Source organism: Anabrus simplex, chromosome 6, assembly GCF_040414725.1.
Source record: "Anabrus simplex isolate iqAnaSimp1 chromosome 6, ASM4041472v1, whole genome shotgun sequence".
Lineage (NCBI taxonomy): Eukaryota > Metazoa > Arthropoda > Insecta > Orthoptera > Tettigoniidae > Anabrus > Anabrus simplex.
Window position 1 is genome coordinate 176539942 of NC_090270.1, and position 8710 is coordinate 176548651.

The window sequence follows — 8710 nt, forward strand, 5'->3', positions numbered from 1 at the left end:
ATCTGGAACATGTCAAATTCGACCTGGAGACAGATAATCAAGCCTTAAGCTGGGTCTTAGGTAGGCCGCGTCGTACTGGTCGTATAGCCCGTTGGGCCATCCGTATTTCTGCCTTCCAATTCGATGTCAGGCATATCAGAGGTACCGAAAATGTTGTTGCTGATGGACTCAGCCGTATGTTTTCCAACGACGTCAAGACCCATGAACCGATCGATAGTTCATCTCCTCCCGAGTCCATGCTATCTGATGTTAATGCCATCTTAACAGATGCTCCCATGATCTTTAGGGATATCGAGAAATACCAACGTGAAGATCCGACGCTGGCTCCGATAGTGGAAACCCTTTCTTCTGGGGAACATGTTGTCCCTTATGTACTGAGGAATGGTATTCTATGTTGCCCTTCGAGGCATGATAAGATGATGAAGGTTGTCGTTCCAGCTGTTCTTGTACCTATGATCTTCAAGTACTATCATGAGACCCCATTAGGGGGGCATCTTGGAATCTTTAAAACTCGTGAAAAGATTCGTGAAAGGTTCATCTGGAAGGGTATGGACGGTGAAATCCGTGAACTAGTAAAGGCTTGTAAATCCTGTGTGCTTAGTAAACCAACCATGTCCACCAAGGTAGGCCTTTTGTCTTCTCATCAGGCTTCGCGCCCTATGGAACGCCTGTATATTGATTATGTAGGACCCTTCCCCCCAGTCAAAGGGAAATGCCAACAAGTTCATCTTTGTATGTGTAGATGGTTTTACAAGATTTTCCTGGTTCTTTCCGACTAAGCTGGCTACCGCTCAGTCCACCATTACTTGTCTAAATTCAATCTTTGCTTCTTTTGGTCCGTGTCAATATATCGTGTCTGATAATGCTAAGGCTTTCACATCTAATCTTTTCCGTAAATTCTGTTTTGACCTGTCCATCTCTCATGTGACAACTTCTGCTTATTACCCTCAACCATCTCTGGCTGAACGGGTTAATCGTAATCTCAGGTCCGCGCTTATTGCCTATCATCATGAAGATCATTCTAGGTGGGACACGTCCCTGCATTGGTTAGGTTTTGCTTTGAATTCGGCGGTTCATGAATCACATAAATTTACTCCAGCTTCTTTGATGTTCAAGTTTGTTCCCAACACGCCGCTCTCTAACCTCTGGTCTCCGAGTGACATTCTACCTGAGACAATAGACCCAGATAATATTAAAGATCTTTGGAAGAAGGCTAAAGCCAATCTTAAAGTGTCTCATGAAAAGGTTAGGGAAATATATGATCGTGGACGGAGACCCACCAATTTGAAGGTAGGCGACCAGGTGATGGTCAAGAATTTTGTTCCCGCGGGCAAGCTTGCCCCCAGATTTCATGGGCCGTGTATCATTCTCGATTTCCTTACTCCCGTTACCTTATTGTTAAGTAATCCAGCCACCGAGAGGATATTTAGGGTTCACCTGTCACAGGTGAAACCGGTGTAAATTCTGTGTTAACTTGCTTCATATAATTTTGAAAGAAATAGGAAGGTTATATTTTTTTTGAGGGGTGTCACTTTTAAGGCCTTCTGCCCTTGGAATCTGTTTCCTTTGTGTGTAATTATTTTTCGTAAACCTCCCCCGATCAGTTAAACTGCCATCCTGTCCTTACCATGGCCATAACCACGCTCCCGTCTCCTGCTCCACAACACACAGTGGCTTGCTTATGAAAAGAATTTCTCCACGCCTCTGACCCCTCAACCTCACCACAATGAATGTACCCTACTATCATTCTGGTTCAACAAAATTCTGCCGTCGAGCTTTAATGTTTCAGTGCCCCCGCAGCCGCGCGGCGCCGTGCCGCGACTGGGATAGCGGAAGGGTCCCCTCTACTCCAGCGAGATCGACCTGTGCACGGCGAGCCGGAGCCCTCCTCCCGGCCAAGGCGGATGTGCGGCGCACAACTTGCTACTTGCCCGCAGCCTGTATATGTTCGCCGCGGGCGCGGCGTGCTTCAACACTTCTACTCCTCTCATAGTGCGGGCGAGCGGTATCTCAGGGTACTTGAGGGGTCCGAGCGGCCTCCTCTGGACTCAAGCAGCGGCGGCTGCCCTGGCCGTCAAACTCATCGGCAACTGATATATTTAGTCAGTTACATGGAAGTTTCACATCAACAATTATTACTTTTTTGGATTTTACTGCAATATCTGGTGGACTTAGAAAATTTTCTTCTCTTTCAAGAATTTAAAGTTTTTCCTTCTGAATTCAACTTCTACAAACATAAAGACATTACATCAGCAATATCTATAAAGAATTTTGAAACTGGATCAAACCAAATTTAGAAAATTTTTATAAATACTTCTGCAATATCTAAAATAAGATCTGTTATCCCCCATAAGACCTATCTGTGTCGGTGCGACGTAAAGCAACTAGCAATGTTATCCCCCACTTTCAAGTGTTTACGATGATTGGTAAACAAATACAAAGTTTCCAAAGTTGTAAAAACTAGCTGTGAAATATTTATGTACACCAACAACAACAACAGTATTTTCTGAGAGACTGATTAACACGGCAAGACTCATGTGTGACAGAAAAAAAGAAGTAGGATCGACCATGACAGAGTGAGAATGCTTGTGTTTTTTTAACAAAAACTGATATTACTATTAAGTTGCTCTTTTATCATTCATTTCATTTTGATTTTTAAACAGTGTCGAATACTTTTTTAACATTTGATTTGTGGAAAGATGAGTAACTAACTACTAACTAGAACTACATACCACAATACATTTTAATTTAATTTACAATTATACAAACACTGAAGTATTAACAATCGAGCGAGTTAGCCGTGCAGTCAGGGGCGCGCAACTGTGAGATTGCATTCGGATGATAGTGGATTCGAACCCCAATATCAGCAGTCCTGAAATTGGTTTTCCATGGTTTCCCATTTTCACACCAATCAAATGCTGGTTCTCTAAGGCCACGGTCGCTTCCTTCCCACTCCTAGCCCATTCCCAGCCCATCGTCGCCATAAGACTTATGTGTGTCGGTGCGACGTAAAGCAACTTGTAAAACAAATCAGTGTTAACATATAAATGGCTATTTAATAAATAATATAGTATTTAGTAATGTTCATTTTACCATCTTATTTCAAGAATGAAAGTATCAGAGTCACATACCGAAAAAACATATGTTGATATCGAGTATCGAGAAGTACGGTATCGAAAAAGACTGGTATCGACCCATCTCTAATTTAGTAGTAGGAGGAGGAGGGGGAGAAGGAGTAGTATTTTGGTTTCTTGTCTTTTCGTAATAATGGTTGCCAATAAACGTGCTTAGTTCTATTGTATTAGGAAAGTGACATGCAATGTTAAAGGCAATTAGAACCTAATACCAAGTATTATCGTTTGGCTCCTTGGCTGAATGGTCAAGGTACTGGCCTTTGGTTCAGAGAGCTCCTTGGCTGAATGGTCAAGGTACTGGCCTTTGGTTCAGAGAGTTTTGAGTTCGAGGATTTTAGCTGCGTATGGTTAATTCGTCTGGTTTGGCGACAAGACACCACCGTAAAAAACACAACAGAAACACACAATAGTGAGTGCATTCCTCCACAAATGGTTGGGGTCTCGGAGGACATCCGGGCGTAAAATTGGGCCAAATTTATATCAAGGCCAGGAGGAAGAAGAAGATGAAGCTATTCTTATCAATTAAACTCGTTCTAAAAGAAATTCCTTAATGGCAAGGTGTAGATAAGCATTATCACTACGATAAAGTCCTTCTTTCGGTCTTAGTACTGAGGACCTTAAAACTTTTCAGCTAACCACTTTTCCCATCCATTTATTGAATGATGATTTTTATTTATTTATTTATTTATTTATTTATTTATTTATTTATTTACTCCGACATCGTATGAGGAAACCAGACTAAGGGGAAGATATACATAAATTCTTCTTTCTTAATCTGTTTACCACCCAGGGTTGGTTTTTCCCTCGGACTCAGTGAGGGATCCGACCTGTACTGACTAAAGGGCAGTGTCCTGGAGCGTGAGACTTTGGGTCGTGGGGATACAACTAGGAAGGTGGACCAATACCTCGCCCAGGTGGCCTGACCTGCTATGCTGAACAGGGGCCTTGTAGGAGGATGAGAAGATTGGAAGAGGTAGACAAGGAAGAGAGAAAGAAGCGGCCGTTGTCTTAAGTTAGGTACCATCCCGGCATTTTCCTGTAGGAAACCACATAAAACTTCTACGATGGCTGAAGAGGTAATCGAACCCACCTCTACTCAGTTGACCTCCCGAGGCTGAGTGGACCCTGTTCCAGCCCTCGTGCCATTTTTTCAAATTTCGTGGCAGAGCCAGGAATCACACTAACCACTATACCACAGAGGTGGACAATTTATTTATTTATTTATTTATTTATTTATTTATTTATTTATTTATTTATTTATTTATTTATTTATTTATTTATTTATTTATTTATTTATTTATTTATTTGCTTTTAGACAGAACTGATTCAAACTCCTCAACAATGCTGTATTACCATAAATAAGTTTTTATCGTACTCGAAAACGTCAGAGATTTTCTGCTTAGCAAGCTTTAATATAAAGTACTAATGAAAGAGAGAGAAATTACTTAAATAAATACGGTATATTAGTTCACCATATGTTCACCCCATAGCCACGTACGCTGCTGTATTTATTCAAAGCGCTGACCCTGACATTGTGAAGTACAGAAGTCCTGGTCGCGTACTTTTCCAAATCATCCGTACTACACAAGGTCCCTCTACACAAGTGTGTCGACTTTAAGTTTATTTAGATTGGTACACTTGTGTAAATACATAGATGGCAGACCTTAACCTTGTGAAAGAAATACTGATCGCTTCGACGAAATCAATTTAGATTAAATCACGTGAGACGAACTGAGTTTCATAATGACGTCAGTTATATTTTGTTGTCTCATAGACAAAGGAAACGGTGCTTCGGAACTAATTAGACACTAACGTAGTTAAATCCTGTAGGCATATGTAGTCCCTGTTTAGATCACTGATTTATCTAAGACACTAAATTGATTGTACCACTGGAGGACGGAAAGAAATCAAAAGATGGATAGCAAACAAGAACATTTAAAACCTACCACTAAAATAAATGTATTGCGTTCTGTTTCTCCGGCAAGTTAATGAGAAACTATAGCTTGCAAATTAAATAAAGAAAGGAATATCAACAAGAAAGGGGTACATATTGTGACATGGTGGCTTAATCATTGTAATACTTGATGGCAAATTACCTGAAAAGCACCCCCCTACCTTTGGGTGACAAAGAAACACATTTATTTATTTATTTATTTATTTATTTATTTATTTATTTATTTATTTATTTATTTATTTATTTATTTATTTGTTTATTTATTTATTTATTTATTTATTTATTTATTTATTTATTTATTTATTTATTTATTTATTTATTTATTTATTTTTCAACAGGCATTTCTATCCACTTAACAGAACATTTCCGTTTCTTACTTCTAATTTTATAAATAACATGCAATAAAAATTAAAATATGAACCCTAATACTGTTTATGAACTATCGATAGTGGTGAGTGTGTGTTTCAACTTAATAATTTCTCTTAAAATATACATTGTTACTCGAAATTAATATAAGGACTAAACTATTCAAGGTACACAAGTATCGCACTCTATTTAATGTAAGTCTTCTCACTGTGTGAGTTCCCTTCTGACTGACCCTAAGGAAACACAATCCACGTGAAATATACCCACGTATGACATATTATTAACAGACTGGCATATGGTGTACAATGGTGAATTCATGGGGTGATTTGTATTTGACCTTTTAATTTAAAAAAGTTAAATTATACCTGTTACATCCAAACGGTGCATACAGGTTTATTTAGTGGAGTAACTCTCGGTTATCTGCTTTGCCTTTGAGAATTCTATGTACTGTGTGTATGTATTTTACACTCGTTCATATTCTCCTAGTATGTAGCGTATCCGGAATCGAACCCTGATTCCCCGTTACCCGTTACAACCATGGGCTATCCCAAAAATTTGTTATTAAGTCATTACATGCCATACATTATACACTAGTTTTAGAGATACAGAAAACAACTATCTTAGTAATTTAGCTCGAATATTTTCTATTTCTTTTATATGTTTATTACATGATGGATTCCAGGTTATAGGTGCATATTCCATTACTGTTCTAACTAGTGAATTGTATACCTTTATAATGGCTTTGTCAGCCGTACTGGTCTAACAAATTATGAAGAAGCTAAATAACAACCCGAAATTGATTCATTTGGAGAAGGCTGATCATAAGGACAAACCAACTGCAAGACCGTAATAAGAAGTCATGAAAGCACTTTTTTTCAAATAAAGCAGTTACAACAAGTAGGCCTACTACCTTGATACAATTTGTTGGCAAAGTGAAATTTCCTGGGATTAAAGTGGAGCCTTACAAAAAAAGTACTAATTACGAGCAAGAATATAGGCTATACAAATTAATCATAAAAACAGTCTGAACACTCATATCGGAGTTCATGTTAATTTTCTTATTTCAAAAATGGTTCATAGGTAGTCTGCCCAGTTTAAGCTTGAAACACCCGAAGTGTTATTAATATTGGGCATAATTAAGTAATGAATTTCATTTTATTATTAATTTTCTATGTTGTTTTCAGTTCAAGTGCGTCTTAAGAGACGTAGCTAATAACTTTCTATGCTTGCTCGTATGACACCAACATTGACAGAAAGTACAGTGAAAAAATCTCCAAGTACAAAGAACTTGCAGAAGAGATAAAGAGGATCTGGAAGATGAATTGTATGAATAATAATAATAATAATAATAATAATAATAATAATAATAATAATAATAATAATAATAATAATAATCAATATACTAATTTGATACCTAAAATAAATACAATTGGTTACCTATATAATACAAACCTAGCCCTATTCTGACCTTAAATTTCTACTCCTAACAGCCACAACAGATCATAGCTGCAAGAACCGCTGACTAATAATAATAATTTTATTTGCTTTACGTCCCACTAACTGCTTTTACGGCTTTCGGAGACGCCGATGTGCCGGAATTTAGTCCCGCAGGAGTTCTTTTACGTGCCAGCAAATCTACCGACACGAGGCTGGCGTTTTTGAGCACCTTCAAACACCACTGGACAGAGCCAGGATCGAACCTGTCAAGTTGGGGTCAGAAAGCCAGCGCCTCAACCGTCTGAGCCACTCAGCCCAGCGAACCGCTGACTACACGTTTCACCATACTAAGCACGTGTCCTTGTTTGGTCAGCTGCTTGTTACGCATACCTTGTTCACTGCCCCACTCTCGCTGAATTCTAGTACACAAAAGGTCAACAATTACATACTATCCTGCCATACCACAATCAGTAAGGCCTCTACACTCGCAAAATACCACATAATTCACCTACTCCACTAACTCATCAACTTAATAGTCTTCGTTATAACTTGGTCATACTTGACCTCCAGGCTAAAATTCTACCTTCTCCACAATTTGCACATCTCCAGTACTCCACTTACCATTAAATTTATCATACAATCTCCATCCACTGAGTCTCACCATACAGTTAAACAAGCCCCCATAAACAAACATAAACACACATCCCCATTCCAAACACATATCCCCTTATTCCCTCTAAACTATACTTCCTCTTAGAATTCACTGCACCGGGCGAGTTGGCCGTGCGCGTAGAGGCGCGCGGCTGTGAGCTTGCATCCGGGAGATAGTAGGTTCGAATCCCACTGTCGGCAGCCCTGAAAATGGTTTTCCGTGGTTTCCCATTTGCACACCAGGCAAATGCTGGGGCTGTACCTTAATTAAGGCCACGGCCGCTTCCTTCCAACTCCTAGGCCTTTCCTATCCCATCGTCGCCATAAGACCTATCTGTGTCGGTGCGACGTAAAGCCCATAGCAAAAAAAAAAAGAATTCACTGCCATACCTCCCTTCCAGTTACAACATTCACCCTATTCCTCTCCTTTCATCTTTCTCTCACAGGAAATTTTTACCGCACATAGATACCTGTTCAATTCTCCTCCGTCTTCCCATTCCTTAATAATCCACCTTATTATAATCTGCTCATCCCCCTTTCCTAATATCTTCCGATGTTTGACACTCAATAAACTATTTCTAATCTTACTTGTTTCTCCACAATTACCTAATAAGTGAAAATCATCGCTCCTACTGTTAAGTCTTCCTTTACTTTAATCGTGCATATCACTTCTATGGTCTTGATCATTTTATTTGACAACCCTATTCTGACGAGCTTCGCAACGACAGCCCGCCTGCTCACTGATTCCTAAGCTTTTTGGAGATCTGTCGCTGCAGTATAACGTATGATTCAGCCGCCACTTCCAATGTAGTTTCATGCAACCCACAACATTCATTCCGTCCTGAAAACATCTGCCCTTGCGCAGGAGCCATGCTAATCTTCTCTGTATCGTTCCAATTTTAGTATATGTACCGCAGAAGCGAGTACCATTCCGTCCTGAAAACATCTGCCCTGCCGGTATGCTCAGACAACAGAACCGGATATCTTGGTATTTACCACCTCACCATGATAGGAGGCCGTAATGTTATACTCGTATTAAACACTGGAAAACATGCGTGTGCCTTCTAGATCATATGAACCTGACACGCCGGCGAAACAGTAAATTGATATTGTGACCGCAGTAAACCTAATACATGTATAAGCTGCACTCTGTGACGTACGAAACCGT

General features: G+C 39.5%; 1 non-coding gene across 1 annotated transcript; it reads right to left on the reverse strand.

Moving 5' to 3' along the window:
* Positions 1-8365: 8365 nt before the first annotated feature.
* LOC136876607 (U6 spliceosomal RNA) lies at positions 8366-8469 on the reverse strand. The gene has a single exon (XR_010860637.2). It is a non-coding gene; the product is annotated as a U6 spliceosomal RNA (small nuclear RNA).
* Positions 8470-8710: the final 241 nt, after the last annotated feature.